General features: G+C 48.9%; 1 long non-coding RNA gene across 10 annotated transcripts in view; it reads left to right on the top strand.

The window, feature by feature from the left end:
- The window catches only part of LOC138850050 (uncharacterized), a 111,118-nt gene that overhangs the window by 69,940 nt on the left and 23,125 nt on the right, over nucleotides 1-18,053 (top strand). The window contains exon 5 of one of the 10 annotated variants that reach the window (XR_016235293.1): nucleotides 12,532-12,546. The exons of 7 other annotated variants lie outside the window; for them this stretch is intronic. This is a non-coding gene — a long non-coding RNA (uncharacterized LOC138850050). Of the gene's footprint in view, nucleotides 1-12,531; nucleotides 12,561-18,053 lie in introns of those variants that run through there. 2 more of the 10 variants (XR_016235285.1, XR_016235283.1) reach the window with 2 other exon arrangements.

The following is an 18,053-nucleotide window of genomic DNA, read 5'->3' on the forward strand; positions in this document are numbered from 1 at the left end:
TCCAGGCCAGCTCTCTTCTGTGGCCAGGGAGTGCAGTGGAGGATGGCCCACGTGCTTGGGCCCTGCACCCCATGGGAGACCAGGAGAAGCACCTGGCTCCTGGCTTCAGATCAGTGTGATGCGCCGGCAGCAGCACACCAGCCGTGGCAGCCATTGGAGAGTGAACCAATGGAAAAGGAAGACCTTTCTCTCTGTCTCTTTTTCTCACTGTCCAGTATGCCTGTAAAAAAAAAAAAAAAAAAAAAAAAAAAAAAAAAAAAAAAATTGAGAAGGAGGGAGAAGTTGTTTGGGGTTTGGGGAGAGGTAGAATGGGAAAACATTCTCTGGGAAAATGGGATGGTGAGTTGAGAGAAATGTCTTGAATTCAGGGCAGTGACTATGAGTAAATAAGACAGCATGTTCTTAAGTGACATCACATCCGACTGAAGGCAGAAATGCTCATTGTCCTATGCTGCCTCGCCCATGTCTGAAAGAGCAGGCACCAGGAACCTCACCTCACAGACGAAGGCCCCAGCCGTCGTCATTTATCCATGTGGAGTGCTCCTGTGCCCGCCTGTGGGACACAGAGTGGTTGTGGACACGAGCAATTGTAGTGTCGCTCCCCCTCTTCATGGAGGAACGACACAGGACCCTGCGCTGTTCTTTTGTCTGCTCGGCCCTCCCCGGGTTTGCTGCTGGTTCTTCCCGGGTTGGCTACCGTCCCTTCCACCTCCGTGGAAGGGCGGTTCCCCCTGCCACTTTCCCCACTTCCGCAGGGGAGCGGCACACCGCCGGCCGGCTCTCTTGGGGGCTGCTCAGATGTTATCCAGATGTTCCCTTTAGATGTTCCTGATGCATGTTGTCTCTCTCCTCCTTTATAGTCCTCTTCCACCAATCCCAACTCTGCTACCCACACGCCGAGTACGCTGCTCTCCTCCAATCAGGAGCAGGATCAGCTCCTGCAGGTTATTGGTCGAACTGGAGGCAGCTGTGTAGAAGTTGTTTACTCCTCTCCCAGCGCCATATTGTGGGAGAGCAGATGCATAGAATAAGTTTTAATTCCAGTAACTGAGTCTAGTCCAAGTTGCTCCCCACATTGTAGGAAGCCTGTGAAAAGCGGGTTCCAGCATCCAGCATGTGTGTTTCTTGAGTAAATGGAATAAGAGCTCTCCGAGACTCAGATGGCCTGGGCTTCTAGGCCCAAAGAATCCAACTGCGAGGATGGCTTTGCAGACCTGGTGATGGACAAGCCTACTCTTCTCAGGTAGTTGGGAGTCCTCCACGTGGATAAAACCTAAAGAATGCTGGACCCGCTGTTATGCCTGTTGTAGGTTAAAGCTTTCGAAGTCGTGGGAGAAAGTGTTTGCTGGAGCAGTTGTTTTGGTGTGTTGTGGAAGGGCTTTTCACACATATGAACTCATTTAACCTTTAAATTGCTGTAAGTAGTTAAGTGTTTGTGGAAGAATCTTCTGTAGCCTGTCACTCATCTTCTGTGATTTGGAAGGAACTTGGCTGGCTTGAGCACGTGCCCCAGGTGGTTCATCAGTGTTGCTTTTCCTTCTTGAAGGAGTTAGCAGAGAGCTATGGAAGCGTCAGCAGATCAGTGCTAGGAGACAAGAGCTCACTTGGATGAATTAATTTATGCAATAAGTATTAACAAGTATCTACCATGTTCCGGCCACTGCTTTAGATTTGGGGAATTGAAAAGTGGTCAGAACAGTGTCTCTGCTCTTGAGCGAGCTTCTTCCGACACTGACACCTGTAGGGGTGGTGTTATTTGTGAATTCTCACTGAGACACCTACATGTGTCAGTCTTGCTGACCCGGTACCAGCCATACCTGAAGTTAAATCTATCCCTAAACTGATAGGTTGTATTTATTTTTCTATTTATTCTTAAGCTGATTTGAATATGGTTTTCATATGAAAATTAAATATATGTAATGAGTGCCTGTGAGTCAAGTGGGAACTCTTCTAGGTATGGGGGGATGTGGAGGAGCGGAGACAACACAGGTTCTGGCTTTATGAAATCTTGTCACAGAGAAAGCAGATACTAAATGCGCAATGAATAGACTCTCGTGTGGTAAAAAGGACTTTGAAAAAATTGAGGAAGGTAAATGGAGGAGAAAACAGGTGTGTGTATTAGTAGGTAGAGACAAGTTTATGTGGAATGTCAAAGGAAGTCTCTACAGAATTGACGGTTTCAGATGAGATCGGCTTGTCAGGGAGCCAGCCGAGGGACAATCCCAGGCATCCGATTCCTGGCGGGGGAAGGTGCAAGGACAACGTCTTTGAAGTCCAGATGCACTGGTTGTGTTCAAGCCACAGGAAGCCCACGGTGAGCGTGGTTGCTGGGCTTTGCCTGATCCGTTCACTTAAGACCTGTTAGAACTTGCTGAGGAGTTGGCAGGCACTGGCCTACCAGGGGCGGCTTTATGATACAAGTATCAAGTTGAGTTCTGTTCCGAGAGCATGCTCACTCTGTTCCATGGAGCATGGACTCTGGTGGAGTAAGAAGAGAAGCAGCTGGGAAAACAAATGAAACTGCATTAAGTCACGCAAGAGATGCTGCTGGCCAGAGTGGGGGTGGCTGTGGTGAGGGAGGGGCAGTGTGTGGCATCAGGAAATGTTCTCAGACGCAGCAAGCAGGACATCTGATGGACCAGTCAGCTGAGGGCGGGAGGAGTGATGATGAGAGAGAACGCTACACTGTTCCCTTGGTTCTTGGAGTACCCATCTGGATGAAAAGCGGTGCCACTGTTCACTGAAAGAGAAGGAGAATGTCTCAGATGACAGGGTTGGGGAGGGGATGAGGAGGTACAGGTTACGGTTTTGATGCTGCGGATGCTGAGTTTGAAATGTTTCCTAGCAACGGAAGAGCATGTGTTACGTAGACGGCTCAATTTGCCACCGGGGAGCTTAGGAAGGCGATCTGGACTGGAGACAGAAATTTGTGTATGCTATTTGAAACCCTGAGTTAGGATTGAGATATCTCAGGGGAAGAAATAGATGAAGAGCAGGGACAAGCAGAGAGGGCCCTGAATAGACCAGCATCTAGAATACAGGCAGAAACTTAGGCATGTGAGCACTCTTGAGATTATCTAAAGGTCAGGAAATGATGAACTGACTGAGGGACTTGGGGGAAGACTGCGCTGAGGCATGTCTGCTAAGCACCTGTAAGGTGAGCCCTGAGAATTGGGTATGTGTTTCATGAGTTGACCTTGAAAAGAGAAGTTTCAGTGCAACCATGGGAGAAATAGGAACCTATTTCTGGACTGAACAGAGACAGGAAATTCAGGTCATGCAGTTCTTCCAGAGTGAGAGAGAAAGGGGGCAGTCATTAGAAGTGGACACAGAGCCAAGGAGAGGTCACTTAGAACAGGAGTCCTGAGCAATGCTGTACATTGCCCTCAATATACAGCTGAGGGAGTTGAAGATCAGAGAATGGCCAACAACACAGAATGTACTAAAATTTGCTAATGCTAGAGTTCAGAGTCAGGTTTTTTTTTTTTTTTGACCAAAGGCCACATGGTAAGTACTGTTGTTTATACTCTATCAAGTTAATGTTACTATAAATGATACTTGCATATACAGTAGGCCATTGCATTACTATTGTTATTATTCTGATTTTCAAGAGTATGGCACACTTTGGCCACAGTAGTCACTATGTTTGCCATCCACAAAAGGCAAAAAAATGGCAGTAGGGAAATTATACTAGAAGTTAGACTAGAATCTACAACACGATAAAGTTTGTGAGTTAGCTGATAAAATTTCTCAAGCATAGAATTGTTTATTATCTATTCATAGCACAAAGATCAAAAGTCACTTCTAGGTTCTGAACATGGAAAACAAGTTGTTGACCTGTTTCCCCAACACTGATAAAGGCTCTCTGGAATTTTATAGTTCTAATAGTCAACATTATTTGTTGGAGCTGGTAACATACCAAGGTAAGAATTCGCGGAATGTCCTCTTAGAATTCATTATGTAGTCACTTGTATTTTACTTTTGAATTTCTTCATCACTGTCTAACCTCTAAACTCAATGCCCCGTGTGTCTGTTTTCTGAGATACAATTTCTCCCTTTATTCATGGCTTTGAATATTTATGACTCTTCAGACGTTTCCTTCGTGTTACTTGGTGGCGTGTAGGTGACCTTGAATTTGTCAGGAATCTTTAAGTCTTGTACAGAGTTTGGAGTGTGTTGCTGTTAAGCTTTGTGGCCTGAGCGTAGCAATGGGCATTTGTAGAGTGAATCTAACGGGTGCCCTTTGTGACTCTAGAGAAATTGTGAGCCGGCTCAGCTCCCTTCCACTGTCAGGATTGAGATACTATCAGCACACTTCTCTTCCCAGACTATTAGGTTTTGAGCTTTTAGAGATGTGTCAAATGTTTCAATAGTGTACACTGCTTGGATTTCAGGGGAGGAGTAGAACTTAGTAATCTTAAGAGTGTTGTGAAAATTAATGAGTTAATGTTCGCTAACACTTTGAAGATGAAAAGCCTGGGGTAAATGCTTATTATTGTTTCAAGCACACCACAAGCCTGGCTGGGCAGGCACATGCATTTCCCAGAGATGAAATGATGATGCAACATAGAAAATTGAGGTGTAGCGCTGCGTCGCTGGTAAACAGGTTGCTCGAGAGGGTGTTTGTGGGAATGACTCTCACCAGAACCCCTGTGTCCCAACGAGGCCTGAACACAGTCACAGGTGAGAACCAGTGTAGACTTTCAAAGGCTCCTTGCCAAAATGAATATTGTTTGATGAGAGCGAGTGTGGGTAGAGATGGAGGTGAGCAGACGGGGAGCTCGGGGCTCTGCGGAGCTCTGCTCCTGGGGTGCCCTCATCCTGCTCTTTGATCAGGGGATGAGGGACTGATGGCCTGGAGGCGGGTGGTCGAGCCCTGCACACTCGGCATGGCTCCAGCTGGGGGCAGAGCCAGCAGGCAGAATCTGCAGATGTGGAGATGGGTATCTTCCCAGTGAACCAGCCCAGGCCGCTCTCTTCTGGAGAAGTTGATGAGAAATCCCCGAAGCGGTAAAAAGGATCATACCCTGAAGCCAACAATTTCCCTCCTAGGAATTTGTCATTAGGAATATTTACTTGCTTACTTTGGTGCAGTTAGTTGTTAGAAAATTTCAGCAATGAATGTCCAATAATAAGGGATTGAAACAGCAAATCATGGCTCAAACTTAACGCAAAATATATAGACAGTTGTGTTAAGAAGAGATATCCACAGTGTATTAAGTTAAAAAAAAAACCTGTTAAATATAACATCAAAATAGAGGTTTTTGAAGGTTTTAAATTCCCTATTTTAATATTTCTGTACACTAAGCATTATTAACAATCTAATAAAAATTACTTATGAGGTTATAATACAAGTTACCATCAGCATTCATAGGGAAAGGAGGTATAAAATAACAAGGCCATGAGATTTATGCAAAAACTTTAAAGAAGACTTCAGACAAGCGTGGTGGGCAGAAGTGAATTAGAAGATACTGACCTCACAGCTCAGCAGGCTGCTTCTTGATCAAGGTGTCCATGATGAACTCTTCCTGGGCTCAGGGTACCAATCCAATAGGACTTCTCCTCATGTGCTCACGCTGTCTACGCCAGCTGAGACGGGAGACACCAGGGATCTACTGTGCATTGACCTGAGGCCATGTAGCAGAGTTAGTGTCCCCTGGGTGGGGCCTTTAGCCAGTGACTGACAGGCCTAGTTGACTCCTCCCTTCCTCCCCTGGCTGTGCTGTCGTGAGCTGCAATGTCTTATCTGCATCTCTGAAGCTTCTGCGAGAGTGAGCGTGGGCAGCACTCCACGTGTGGGCGCAGCCAGCTCCACAGAGCACCCTCTGAGATGGCCCTCGTTTCTCTCTGTTCCACTTCCCCCTTTAAAAGCAAGACAGATCAGCTCAATTGCAGAAAGTTCACATGAGCAAGAGACAGGTTTTAGAAAGCGACAGCATTCCAGATAAAGCATGGTTCCAAGTGTCTCCCTGTGACAATGCGGTGAGCCACTTGTGTAATCTGCGAGACAGGAAGTGAGAGAGAGGACCAGATTGGTGGCCGGGTTAGAACTTTCCATCTTTGGCCGTCATTGGGAGCCTGCAGCCTAGGATTGGCTTAGGGGCCGGCTGCTGTGATTGGCTGAGGCTCACTTGCGTTAGTTATAAGCTGTTCTCTTAAGTAAGATTACAGCCTGTTGACATGGCAATGCGAGATACCAAATCCTATGTACAGAGGCACCTTGAGACCAAACTTACCTTCAGGTAGCAGGACTGGTTTTGGCCAAATGAGTTTCGGTTCATCTCCTCTTGGCCTCAGTTCTGCTTCCCTGCATCCAATGTGCAGACGATGTGGCAGCTCCCAGGGTCTCCCTCTCCTTTCTGAGGACAAGCTACATCAGTGTCTGACACAGAAACCAAGTTCAAAGTTACCGTTCATTCAGTCAAAGGTGTGATCATCGCTAGCATTTAGTGAGTGGTTTCTATGAGCCAGACACCAGACGCTAGATCATCTAAATTTGGCAACAACATCTACATTGACAGTCGAAGAAACTTGGTTCTAGACAGGTTAGGAAAGCTGCCCAAGTCACAGAGCACGTGACCTGCTGTTAGAGACCCCATGTCCCTCACAGCACCTGGTATAGGTGACATAGAAACACAGGGATGGTACAGACTGCCAAGTGGCTGCAGACCCAGAAGCCGCTAACTTGCACGTGTAAAGCAAGAACAAAGAGTGAGGCCGGTATTCAGTAAAGTGTTAGCTTGTGTGACATGGATTATAATTGCCATCCAATTGAGAAACAGAGACATTTAGGTGGCCTGGGGGGTTTCTCCCAGGAAGGCTGCTCAAGTCAAGCTGAGTGTCAGGATGGCTGTGATTTGGGGGGCAGAGGGCAGATAGGACAGTTTGTGACAACAGAGAGAACTGGGGTGACTTAACTGTGGAGTATGGCCATCAGAGTAACACAGGCAGCTGTGGTGGGCCTGAGTTAACCAAGCAGCCGGAGTCTCGGGGCTCTCGCGAGCAAGTGCAGGAGTTCATGAGCGGCCCGGGACGAAGGAGCCACTCCTGAATTGGGGCGAGGGATGGGATTCCAGCTGGCCGAATGGTGTTCTGGGGAAAAAGAATGAGTTAGAGTCATCAGATGGTAGGTTCTGCTGGGTAGATGTCCGAATTTTGTATCCATACATGAAACACACACAAAGCTGATGTAGCAATCTCATTGCATGACAATACAGGTGGAATTCTCTGGACTACTCCATGCTGAAGGTGTAAGCTCACACAACAGTGACACGGCCTTTCTTTGAGGCTTATGCTATGCTGAGCACAGCACCAAGGTCTTTTATCATCCTCTGTTTACACGTGGGGAAACTGATACTAAGACGGGGCCTGGGAGGTGCCTAGCGAGGTGGCCACTCCGCAGGATGTCTGAATTGCAGCCCTGAGCTGTCTGCCCCCGGGTTGGCGTCCTCGCTCTCCGGACTCCTGCAGGCCCGCGCGCCCAGAGTGACACTTGATCTTGATGAGCATCCGTGTCAATTAATTACGATGGAAGGACTTCTCAGATGATGAGGCTCCTAGAAGCCTTCGCCTCAATATAGGTGGCTGACAAATCTCCCGGTTAAGTTGATTTGGCATTGAGGGAATTTAATTCAGAGCAATTTTCCATCACTCATAGACGCAGGCAAAATTAAATAATGAGATTTGCCAGCTTCTTGAGCGGGTGTTCCTATTCATGATGAAACACAAATGTCACTGTGGGAAGGAAACTTGAGGAATTAGAGAGGTGGCAGTGGTGACATCTTTAAAGAAACCATAGTATAGAGCGAACACAAAGCAATTACTCGCAGAGCAAATAAAAATTGGAGATATATATATATATATATACATATTGTTCTGAACTGTAAGGACGAACAGGTCCTCCTGCCGTGAGTGTGTATTTGGTAGAGTCGTTTTCATGCTTAGGTGAGCTGGGGAGCGGCCTCACTGGTGCAGGTGGAGGAGTCTGGGCCAGATTTCTTGGTCCAACAGAACAGAATTGTGCCTTCACAATTTCTGGTACCAGCAGTTTCAGCAACTAGGTATGCCTTTCTGTGTTCAGATGAGGGCTTTGGGGGCTTTCCGAGTGACTTATTAAATTGCAAATTCTCCTGGGAGGCTCGGATTCCTTTCAGATAATTTGTTGAAGAGAATTCCATTTAATTCTGTAAATTTCACTTCGCTTGACTTCAGTGTCATCTGTCTGAGTCCCTACTAAGTGCAGAGACCTTTGCTGGGTCTTCATGATGGGAGGAGACCCACAAGCTGGTCATTTGCCGTCTTTCTCAAATTGTTGGAAGAGGCAGTCGGTATTTGGGGCCTTGTGGGCTGTATGGTCTGTCATAGTTCTCACCTCTGTCATTGAAACCTGAAGGCAAGTGCTCATTGCTGTGTCCCAGGAAACCAAACAGCCTGTAGGCAGGAGGCTGAACCCCTGGTCTGGACGCACATAACCAGGCAGGGATTGGCTGCAGCTTATCTGACGTCATCAGACCCCAAGAGGAATGTGTAGGATGTTGCACTTGGGTGAAATACCGCTTGAATCTCCTGGAAACCTAAAAAATACACAGCCTGGGGCCCACACTTGGATCCCAGGATTCTCACTGAATTGGTCGTGGGCTCCATGCTGGGGTTCCTAGGAGCTACCAAATCCCCCACTGTGGTGCTACGAATGATCAAAATTGAAGAAGTGCATTTGCAGGACGTAGGTGGGAAATGTGAGCTGTGAGCCGGCTCCAGCCACAGGCCAGGGCCGGGGGAAGGCAGGAGATCAGCTGTGGCTGGCCAAGACTTTATTTCTCTTCTGTGGGAGGAGGACATTGGCAAGGAAACTTTTCTATCACACTGAGGAAACGCAACAGCCACGGGAGACTCCTCCCTGGAGAGGTAAGCAGCTGGAGATCGGCTGTTTTTAGAGTCGCAGCAGCCTGGTCCTTGCTGGTGGCGTGGTCTGTGCTCTGGATTCAGATGCTGCCTCTGGTGGTTCCAGACGGTGCCATCACAAAGCGCCAGGAAGTACGTGACACAGAGCATTGGAAGTATGTTCTCTCCTAGTTCTATTGGCTACCAGTCAGAAGCCAGGGGGTCAGCAGGGCTGAGCTCTGGCTGAGGGCCCTAGGAGAGACTTAGTGTGCTTTGTCCTGGGTTCTGGTGCTTCCTGGGTGGCCTTGGCCCTCTTTGCCTTGTGGATGCAGCATTGTCATCTCTGCCTCTGTTGGCCCATGCTGGCCTCCCCGCTAAGTGGCTGTCTCTGTCTTTCCTCCTCTTGCAAGTGCTCCAGTCACCCTGAATCAAGGTCACTGGCTACTCCAGTGTAACCTCATTTTAGCTCGAATTCAATTATATCTGCAAAGACCTGATTTCCAAATAAGGTCATGTTCCCTGGTGCCAGGTGTGAGGACTTCAACGTATCCCTGGGAGAACATGATTCAACCCAAAATTCTACAACAGGAGTGTTTCTTGACCCTTTGTGTTGGAAGAGCAGAGGGAACATGGAAGGAGGGGAACAAGGCACTTGAATTGTGAGGCAGGTTGGTGGCCTCATCTGTGAAATGGGACCATGTAACAGGGAAATGATACTCAGATAACTTGTATGGAAACTTTTCAGATACTGACAAGCCCTGTGAGCTCCAAGTGTGAAATGCAAAGGGAAGTGGAGTAAATCAGTCAAGCAAAGATGTTCTATGCATATTGTCAGGTTGTCGGGAGGGCTGGGGTGAATCAAGAGGCAAGCTGGAGACCGCGTGCTGGCTTTTGGTCTATAGACCTGGGATCCCGCTATGTCCCTCGGTTTGTTGAATCGTAAGTTGCTAGAGCTCCCGGTGTACCTTAGTCAGTCCGAGAGGGGAATCGGTGCTTGGAACGAGGCTGTCCCTCTAATTTCTAAGAGGCCGTAACCATCACCTGTTCTCACTTTGCCAGTTGGTAGCCAGGAGGGATGGCGTCTCTGGAGAAATCGCCTGCCTCCCTATTTGCTTAGGTGATGCCGCAGGTCTGCCGCCCCCAGCATGGAGCCCACTGGGTCTTCCTTGTCTTGGTGGAGAACTGGGAGGACTTGGGCTTTAGGTTGGGTGACAGGTTGTGCCTCAGTGTGTTTCTCTGCGAAATGGGCATGAGAGTACCAGTACCCAGAGTCACCATGAGTGTTCATTGAAATACACAAAACACACAGCCAAGGATTGGTAGTCAGGTAACACCAATCCAGTGTTGGAATAGACCATCGTGAAGAAGGTGAAGGGGCAATAGACAGCCTGTAGGATTTAGCAGTGGCTACTGATGAGACCAGTAGTACCCAGGATGGAGAGGAGAAAGTGCTGTCAAGATGGGTGAGCTTTCTCCTCCCTTCCCCTGGCAGGAGGACCAGGGGTCCAGCAGGCAGCCTGGGGTGACCGCCAGAGTACAGTCCAGAGGGGCAGTAAGGTGGAAGGCGCTACACAGGAGGCTGCGTGCTGAGCCCCCAGCCCTGTAGCTTCTTCTGCAATTGGAAAGCATGTCCCGTTGACTTACCAGGGACACCCACAAAGCTGGGGCAGGTGCAGGCCTGCACGTGCCTCTACGGAGAATTGGGAAGTTGTCTGGGGATCGTGATGAAAAAGGCCAGGGCACAGGAAAGGCAATGTTTCCTCATCTCCCTTCCCCTCCTCTCCTGACTTCTCCAGGACCTTGGCTCTTGGTCACTTCACTCCTTCGCCACGCCACCTTCTTTCAAGCACACGGGAGGTTCCCAGGAGTCTGCAGTGAGGTTGAGCGGGCAGAGGTCAGAGACCTGAATTAGTAGGGAGGTAAGGACAATGGTTGAGGTTAGACAAGCTGTCATTCTATGCGTGTGTGTGTGGGTGCGCATGTGTGTACAGGTTGTGTGGCTGTTTGCAGGATCTGTGAGTAGGCAGGACGAGTCAGGAGGAACTCAGCCAGGCCCAGAGAAGGGGGCTGTCTGGGCTGTGGGCTGCTCTCAGGATGGCCTCCCTCCTCTTGCCTTCTGCCTCCCCTCTCTTCCTTGTGGGTACAACCAGGAGTATATTAATTGCAGGGTAATTAAAATGCCATTGGTGAAAGGCTGAGATTAAAGACGAATTAGCAGGTGTCTCTTCCAAAATGCAGGTGAGCTGTCAGCCCTGAAGCAGTCGGTGAGAGAAACCACACTCTTGCCAGTCAGCGATACTTGTTAATTTGATCTTGCTTGTTCTGGTCTCACACTTGGATACAAGTGCAGCCTAACGTGGGGCAGGAGACTGTATGGCAAAGGGGACTTGTTTTGGTTTCTTTTGTTTGTAGATTCCTGTGTAGACAGCTGTGGATTTGGCAGGCTAAGTCTGAAAAATGATGATTTGTCAGTGGACAGTAAAAGAAATGCATCCATGTAGTTGATTCAGATCTCAGTGATGGGGAGTGAGAATTTGTTCGCAGAAAAAAACAGGACCTGGGACGAATTTAAGAATAGTTGTATCAAGGTGGGTGTTTGATGCAGTGGTTAAGATACCATTTGGGATGCCCACATCCCATATCAGAGTTCTTGGGTCTCAGTCTTGGCTCTCCTCCTGTTGCCAGCTTCCTGCTAATCAGCACCCAGGGAGGCAGCAGGTGACAGCTTGGGTCCCTGCCACCCCCACATGAGATGCACAGAGGAGGTGCCAGGCCCCTGGCTTCAGCCTTGGCTGTTGTTGGCTCAGGGGCACTCAGTGTCTCTCTCTCTCTCTCGCTTTTTTTTTTTTTTTTTTTTTGACAGGCAGAGTGGACAGTGTGAGAGAGAGACAGAGAGAAAGGTCTTCCTTTTGCCGTTGGTTCACTATCCAATGGCCGCCGTGGCCGGCGCACCGCGCTGATCCTATGGCAGGAGCCAGGTGCTTCTCCTGGTCTCCCACGGGGTGCAGGGCCCAAGCACCTGGGCCATCCTCCACTGCACTCCCTGGCCACAGCAGAGAGCTGGCCTGGAAGAGGGGCAACCGGGACAGAATCTGGCACCCCGACCGGGACTAGAACCCGGTGTGCCGGCGCCGCAAGGCGGAGGATTAGCCTAGTGAGCCGCGGCGCCAGCCACTCAGTCTCTCTTGATCATCCCTGCTAGACAGCCTTTCACATGGGTTGTCGGATTTCATAGCTGGGAAGATTAGCAGCTTCTGGGTGGATCCACTGGGAGAGGATCTTGGGAAGCTTGTGTCTGGGGTCCTGTGGGCCTCACCCCATCATCATTTCCCATCACGCATCTTGATCCTTCTGCTGGCATAAATCAGCGCTGTGACCATCTGCTGAGTCCTGTGAAACCGGGTGAATCAGGGGCTCTGCGGAGCGGTGTGGTTGGGGACTCCTAGTCCATAAGAATGCAGAAAATGTAGGAGCATCCACTTATTCAGAAACACAAGGAGATCTGGAAGTAGTGCATTTTTAATGATTGCAATAAGTGAGTCTGTAGGCTTTTGAAAGTAATTAGGGAGAAAGATTGGAATGAAAATTGCCTATCCAAGCTCTCAGATATGACTGAAGCTGAGAGCTGTGTGTCCTCCTCCCCCCTTGAAGTAACAGGTGAACACAGCACAAAAGCAACATGGGAAAGAAGCAATGACTGAGACTTCAGACCTGTCTCGTAAGCATTTCAGAACTCGGAGCTTCGTTTCTTGCCGCTTCATGTTTGGCTGTGTATGCCCTGCCCGGCTTAGTGGGTGCACAGAGGTGGTGAGACTGGCCCCTGGCACTAGTCCTCCTTGTTGTCCTGTCCTGACCCTGAACTAGTAAGGTTCAAATGCACCAATGGAATTACCTTGAGGCTTTCCTGGGTGCTGCACCCTGACCCCCACTACAGCACTTGCCCTTACTCCCTGCTTGGCCTTGAAACTGTACCTGCTTGGTTGAGGCCACTCTTAGTACTCGTCCTTGGTGGGTGCATCTTGGAGGTGGTGACTCTGTGGGACCTGAGCAGATAATAAGCTTTGTTTGCGGGAGCCTTCTCCTCTGTGGCCCCTTGTGGCTGCACTTGGCTATCACATCAGAGAACACAGAACGGTGCCCCTCACTGGCATTTATTTCTTGGTGTCTCATTCCAAAGTAGCTGAACAAAGTAGCAAGAAAGGCTAGTGGAGTACAGGTGTGTGCCGTACCTGTACTGGTGCGCTGTCGCTGTCAGGGCAGTGTGGGAGACAGGGTGACTTTGACAACTGGACTTTGTTTTCCTACAGTTTTGGCGTCCCGAAGTCCAAGGTCAGTGTCAGAATGCCCAGGGACTGGGTCATGGCTCTGTTTCTGGCTGTTGATGGCTGTCTTTTTGCTGTGCCCTCTCATGGCCTTTCCTCTGTGTGCAAGGGGTACGGGCAGGGTAGGGGGAGCAAGAGAGAGAGAGAGAGATCTCTAGTATCTCTCTCCCTTCTTGTAAGGGCACCTGTTCAACCTAGTGAGGGTCTAGCCTTATGACCTCATTTAACCTTAATCATCTCCCCAGATGTACAGTAAGTACATGGGGGTGAGGACTCATCATGAGTGTTGGAGGTGAAAAACTTTCCCTCATCCTTGTAAATCTTCACCTGGTCTGCAATCACTATTTTTTTTCCCCATAGCAGTCTTTGTCTTATGAGAGGGTTTATAAGGGGCCTTCAGAAAGTTCAAGGAGTGGGCTGGCACTGTGGCGTAGCAGGCAGAGCACCACCTGTGAAGCCAGCATCTTACATGGGAGCCAGTTTGAGTCCTGGGTGCTCCACTTCCCATCCAGCTTCCTGCCACTGTGCCTGGGAAAGCAGCAGAAGACGGCCCAAGTACTTGGCTTTCTGCCACCCATGTGGGAGACTCGGAGGAGGCTCCAGGCTTCAGACTTGGCAGGCTTTGGCCACTGTGGCCATCTGGGGAATGAACCAGTGAGTAGAAGCTCTTGCTCTCTGGCTCTCTCCCTCTTTTTTCCTCTATTCCTCTCCACCCCTCCTCGATGTCTGTAAACTCTGCCTTTCAAATCAATCAAGTAGAAAATTCCATTGAACATGCCTACATTGATAAAACTAGGTATGGGTCTGTCTTTCTTTCTTTCTTTCTTTTTTTTTTTTTTTTTTTTTTTTTTTTTTTTGACAGACAGAGTGGACAGTGAGAGAGACAGAGAGAAAGGTCTTCCTTTGCCGTTGGTTCACCTTCCAATGGCCGCTGCAGCCGGCGCGCTGCGACCGGTGCACCGCGCTGATCCGATGGCAGGAGCCAGGTGCTTCTCCTGGTCTCCCATGGGGTGCAGGACCCAAGCACTTGGGCCATCCTCCACTGCACTCCCTGGCCACAGCAGAGAGCTGGCCTGGAAGAGGAGCAAGCGGGACAGAATCCGGCGCCCCAACCGGGACTAGAACCTGGTGTGCCGGTGCCGCAAGGCGGAGGATTAGCCTAGTGAGCCGCGGCACTGGCCCAGGTATTTATTTCTAAAAAGAAAAAAGCTTAACTTGGATTCCAGTGTTCCACAGGCTGTTGGGGAGCACCCCGTGACAGCTTTGCAGCTGTTCTATACCTGCATTGTCCCTCAAGCGCCACCCCGAGCCCATTTGCCTTTCCCACAATGCCACTGACATCCCTCTTGGCTTGGTTTGCCTGCTCTGAAACTTCTCTGCTGCACCCATAGTGCTGTTTGCTCCCTGCTTCACAAAATTCCTTCGTCTCCTGGCTTTTCACACTCTGTGTTTTATCAGGTTTATAGCCATCCCAGGGTCCTGTTTTCCTATTCCAACTGCTATTAAAAACTTTTAGTTGGGAAAATATCAAAAAACATAAAATAGGGAAAAATAGTGTCAGGCTCATGAACCTAATTGATCAATTTTTTTATTGTTCTACCTCTTCCCAGGATTATTTTGAAGCAAATTCATGACCTTGTATTATTTTGTACAGATATATCTAAAAATATATTTTAAATATTAAGGTTACAAACTTATAACCACAATATCATTATTGCATCTTAGGCATAATAGTGTTTCCCAATGTCATCCAGGATCCAGAAAGTAGAATTTTCTGATTGTCTCATAGAGTTGTTTTTGCTCAAATTGAGATCCACATGAAATTCAAGCATTGCAATGTTGATGAGACTTTTAGTTTACAAATACCTCCTGCTCTTTATTTTTTTCTTGAAATTTCCTTGTTGGAGATTGCAGGGTATATATGCTTCAGAGTGTCTCCAGTCTAGAGTCTGGTGATGACATTCTATGGCGTCGCCCCTGACAATTGGTGGGAAGAGGTAGAGGCTTGATCAGGTTCAAGTTCAGTAAGTTTTTTTCCTCATGAATATTTCTCTTTGTGACTGTGAAGCCAGCTGCTATTTGTTCTGCTTGGGTTTCCGGGTGGTCTCTGGATAAGCCTCAGTCTCTGGATTTCAGAGACTTTTTACTTTATTTTGGAACAGTTATCTGTTCATAAATCTTACTATCGTGTCTAAAAAGTGATGAACAGTGTTAGCCCAAACTGATAAGAAATGTTAGCATTGGGCGAAAGGTTGGAGATCAGTCAGTGTAGGTTTCTAGAGTGGTGATTTCTAATCTAATGCTGTAGTTAAAAATGGATTGGTTTTCATTGATTTGAATGGGAAAGAGAAAGAGACAGAGGCAGGTCTTCCATCTACTGGTTCACTCCCCAAATGCCTACGACAGCCTGGAGTGGGCCAGACTGAATCCAGTAGCCAGGACTCCATCCTGGTCGCCCTTGTAGGTGGCAGGAGCTCAAGTCTTTGAGCCGTGATCAGCTGCCTCTCAGGGAAGTGGAGCAGGGACAGAAATAGGAGCTCCACTACGGGCTTCCCGAGTGGCATCTTAACCACCATGCAGACTTATAGTCAAACAGTGTTGAGTACATCCCAAGCGAATACACAAGAACACTTTTCTGTATGATGTCAATGTACTTTGCACGTCAGGAGGGGGAGAAATGGTGCTCAGTGTTTGCGAAACCTTTGACCCTGCAGCCAGAGGTCAGACACTTCCTGTGAAGCAACCCCTGTAGGTGTGCAAAGTGGGAGTGCAACAGAGCTGGGGCTCCGTGAAGGTGCCTTTGGGGCTCCTCATTCTTCATGCTGGGCAGAGTCTAAGGAGGAGACACTTCACCTCGCTTAGCTGTGTTCTACCGAGAAGATCCTAATTTACCTCCTGAGAAACAAATCTCTAGTCCTCACCTGAGTTAAAGCCCAGCTATTCCAAGGAAGCAACTTGTTGCTGTTAGTTGTCTTTTACTATCTCTGCTTCCTCTGCAGATACACAGCGCCTGCTTGTAGCACTGGACTTCTAGAAGAAATGATGTGATTTCCTCATGTGGTGGTGGTTCTCTGTGCACGTGAGGGGTCTTTGAAAAGTTGATAGAAAATGTATATCATGAAAACACTCTGCATGCATTTGAAATTTTTGTGCACCAGAACAAATTAATATCCCAATATGGTTTTTTCATGAGCTTTTGAAAAGCAGAGAGAGAGAGAAAGAGAGAGAGAGAGAGAGAATCTTTGATTTGCTGATTCTTTCCCCAGATAGCTGCAACAGGCCCAAGTCAGAAGCCGGGAGCTTCATCTGGATCTGCCACATGGGTGGGTGGCAGGGGCCCAAGTACCTGAGCCATCCTTGGATGCTTTCCTAGGTTCATTATCAGGGAGCTGGGGTTGCAAATGGGGCTCGTTTGGGTTGTAGGCAATGCAGGCATTGGCTTAACCTGCTGTGCCACAACGCCAGCCCCCCGGGGGGTGCTTTTTGAAGTCCACTCCTAGCACTGTTGGGGGCAGAAGCTTTAAACTGGTCTTAGGAAGTAGGAAGGGCCTGGGGCTGGCGTTGTGGTGCAGGAGGTTAAACCGCCACTTGGGATGCTGGCATCCCACACGAGAGCCGGTTTCAGCCCTAGCTCTTCCTCTCTGGATCCAGCTCCATTCTAATGCTCCTGGGGAAGCAGCTGAAGATGGCTGGTGTATTTGGGTCCCTTGCAACCAATTTTGCAGCAGGATGGGGGTCTGGGCTCCTGACTTCAGCGTAGACCAGGTCCAGTCATTGTAGCTATCTGGGGAGTTAAACAGCAGATAGATTTCTCTCTGTCCCTCCCTCACTCTCTCACTCTCTCCCTCTCTCCCTCTCTCCCTCTCTCCCTCCCTCCTTCCCTCCTTCCCTCCTTCCCCCTCTTCCATCCTTGTCTCTGTTTCTCTGCCTGCCAAATAAATTAAAAAGGAAATACACGCCAGTGCCACGGCTCACTAGGCTAATCCTCCGCCTGCGGCACCAGCACCCCGGGGGTTCTAGTCCCGGTCGGGGTGCCAGATTCTGTCCCAGTTGCCCCTCTTCCAGGCCAGCTCTCTGCTGTGGCCAGGGAGTGCAGTGGAGGATGGCCCACGTGCTTGGGCCCTGCACCCCATGGGAGACCAGGAGGAAGCACCTGGCTCCTGCCTTCAGCTCATCAGCATGGTGCACCGGCTGCAGCACGCCAGCCGCGCCGGCCATTGGAGGGTGAACCAACAGAAAAGGAAAACCCTTCTCTCTGTCTCTCTCTCTCACTGTCCACTCTGCCTGTCAAAAAAAAAAAAAAAAAAAAAAGGAAATACAAAGGGCTTCCTTATTAGCAGCATGAAAAATACCAACTTTTGATGAATAAGGGTTCATGTTGGAGTGCGTCTTGAATCCTGCAGCTCTTACACCCTTCCATTTGTCATGCTGTTGTTTCCTGTATTCCTGAGTTAACACTGAGCAGGCTCTGCGCTCTGTGTTGTCACTGACAGATGCGTCATGCTTCCTGTTGTTGGGGTACGCATGTGGTGGGTGACAGCAGTCCCACAGTGGATCATGACAGTCCCGCAGTGTGGTTTGTGTATGTAGAGTGCCATACGGGGTACAATGGGAGCGTCTTAGTGGTTTCATGCTGTTGGCCTGGCTGCTCACTGGTCTTTGCAAGTTCTCAGGACTTAAGACAGGCCTGCCTTTCTTCTCTCCACACAACATGGAAGAGTGCTAGGAATGCAGTCAGCTTCACCATGCACTAGCACCTGCTCTTCAGAACCCAAACATTCCAGCTTTAGGGCCTGGAGAGCTTCGGCTAATATTCTCATCTCGTTGTCCCTTCTTCATTAGGTAAAAATC

The sequence above is a fragment of the Oryctolagus cuniculus genome, chromosome 6 (assembly GCF_051225735.1).
Source record: "Oryctolagus cuniculus isolate XC-2025 breed Fujian yellow rabbit chromosome 6, ASM5122573v1, whole genome shotgun sequence".
NCBI lineage: Eukaryota > Metazoa > Chordata > Mammalia > Lagomorpha > Leporidae > Oryctolagus > Oryctolagus cuniculus.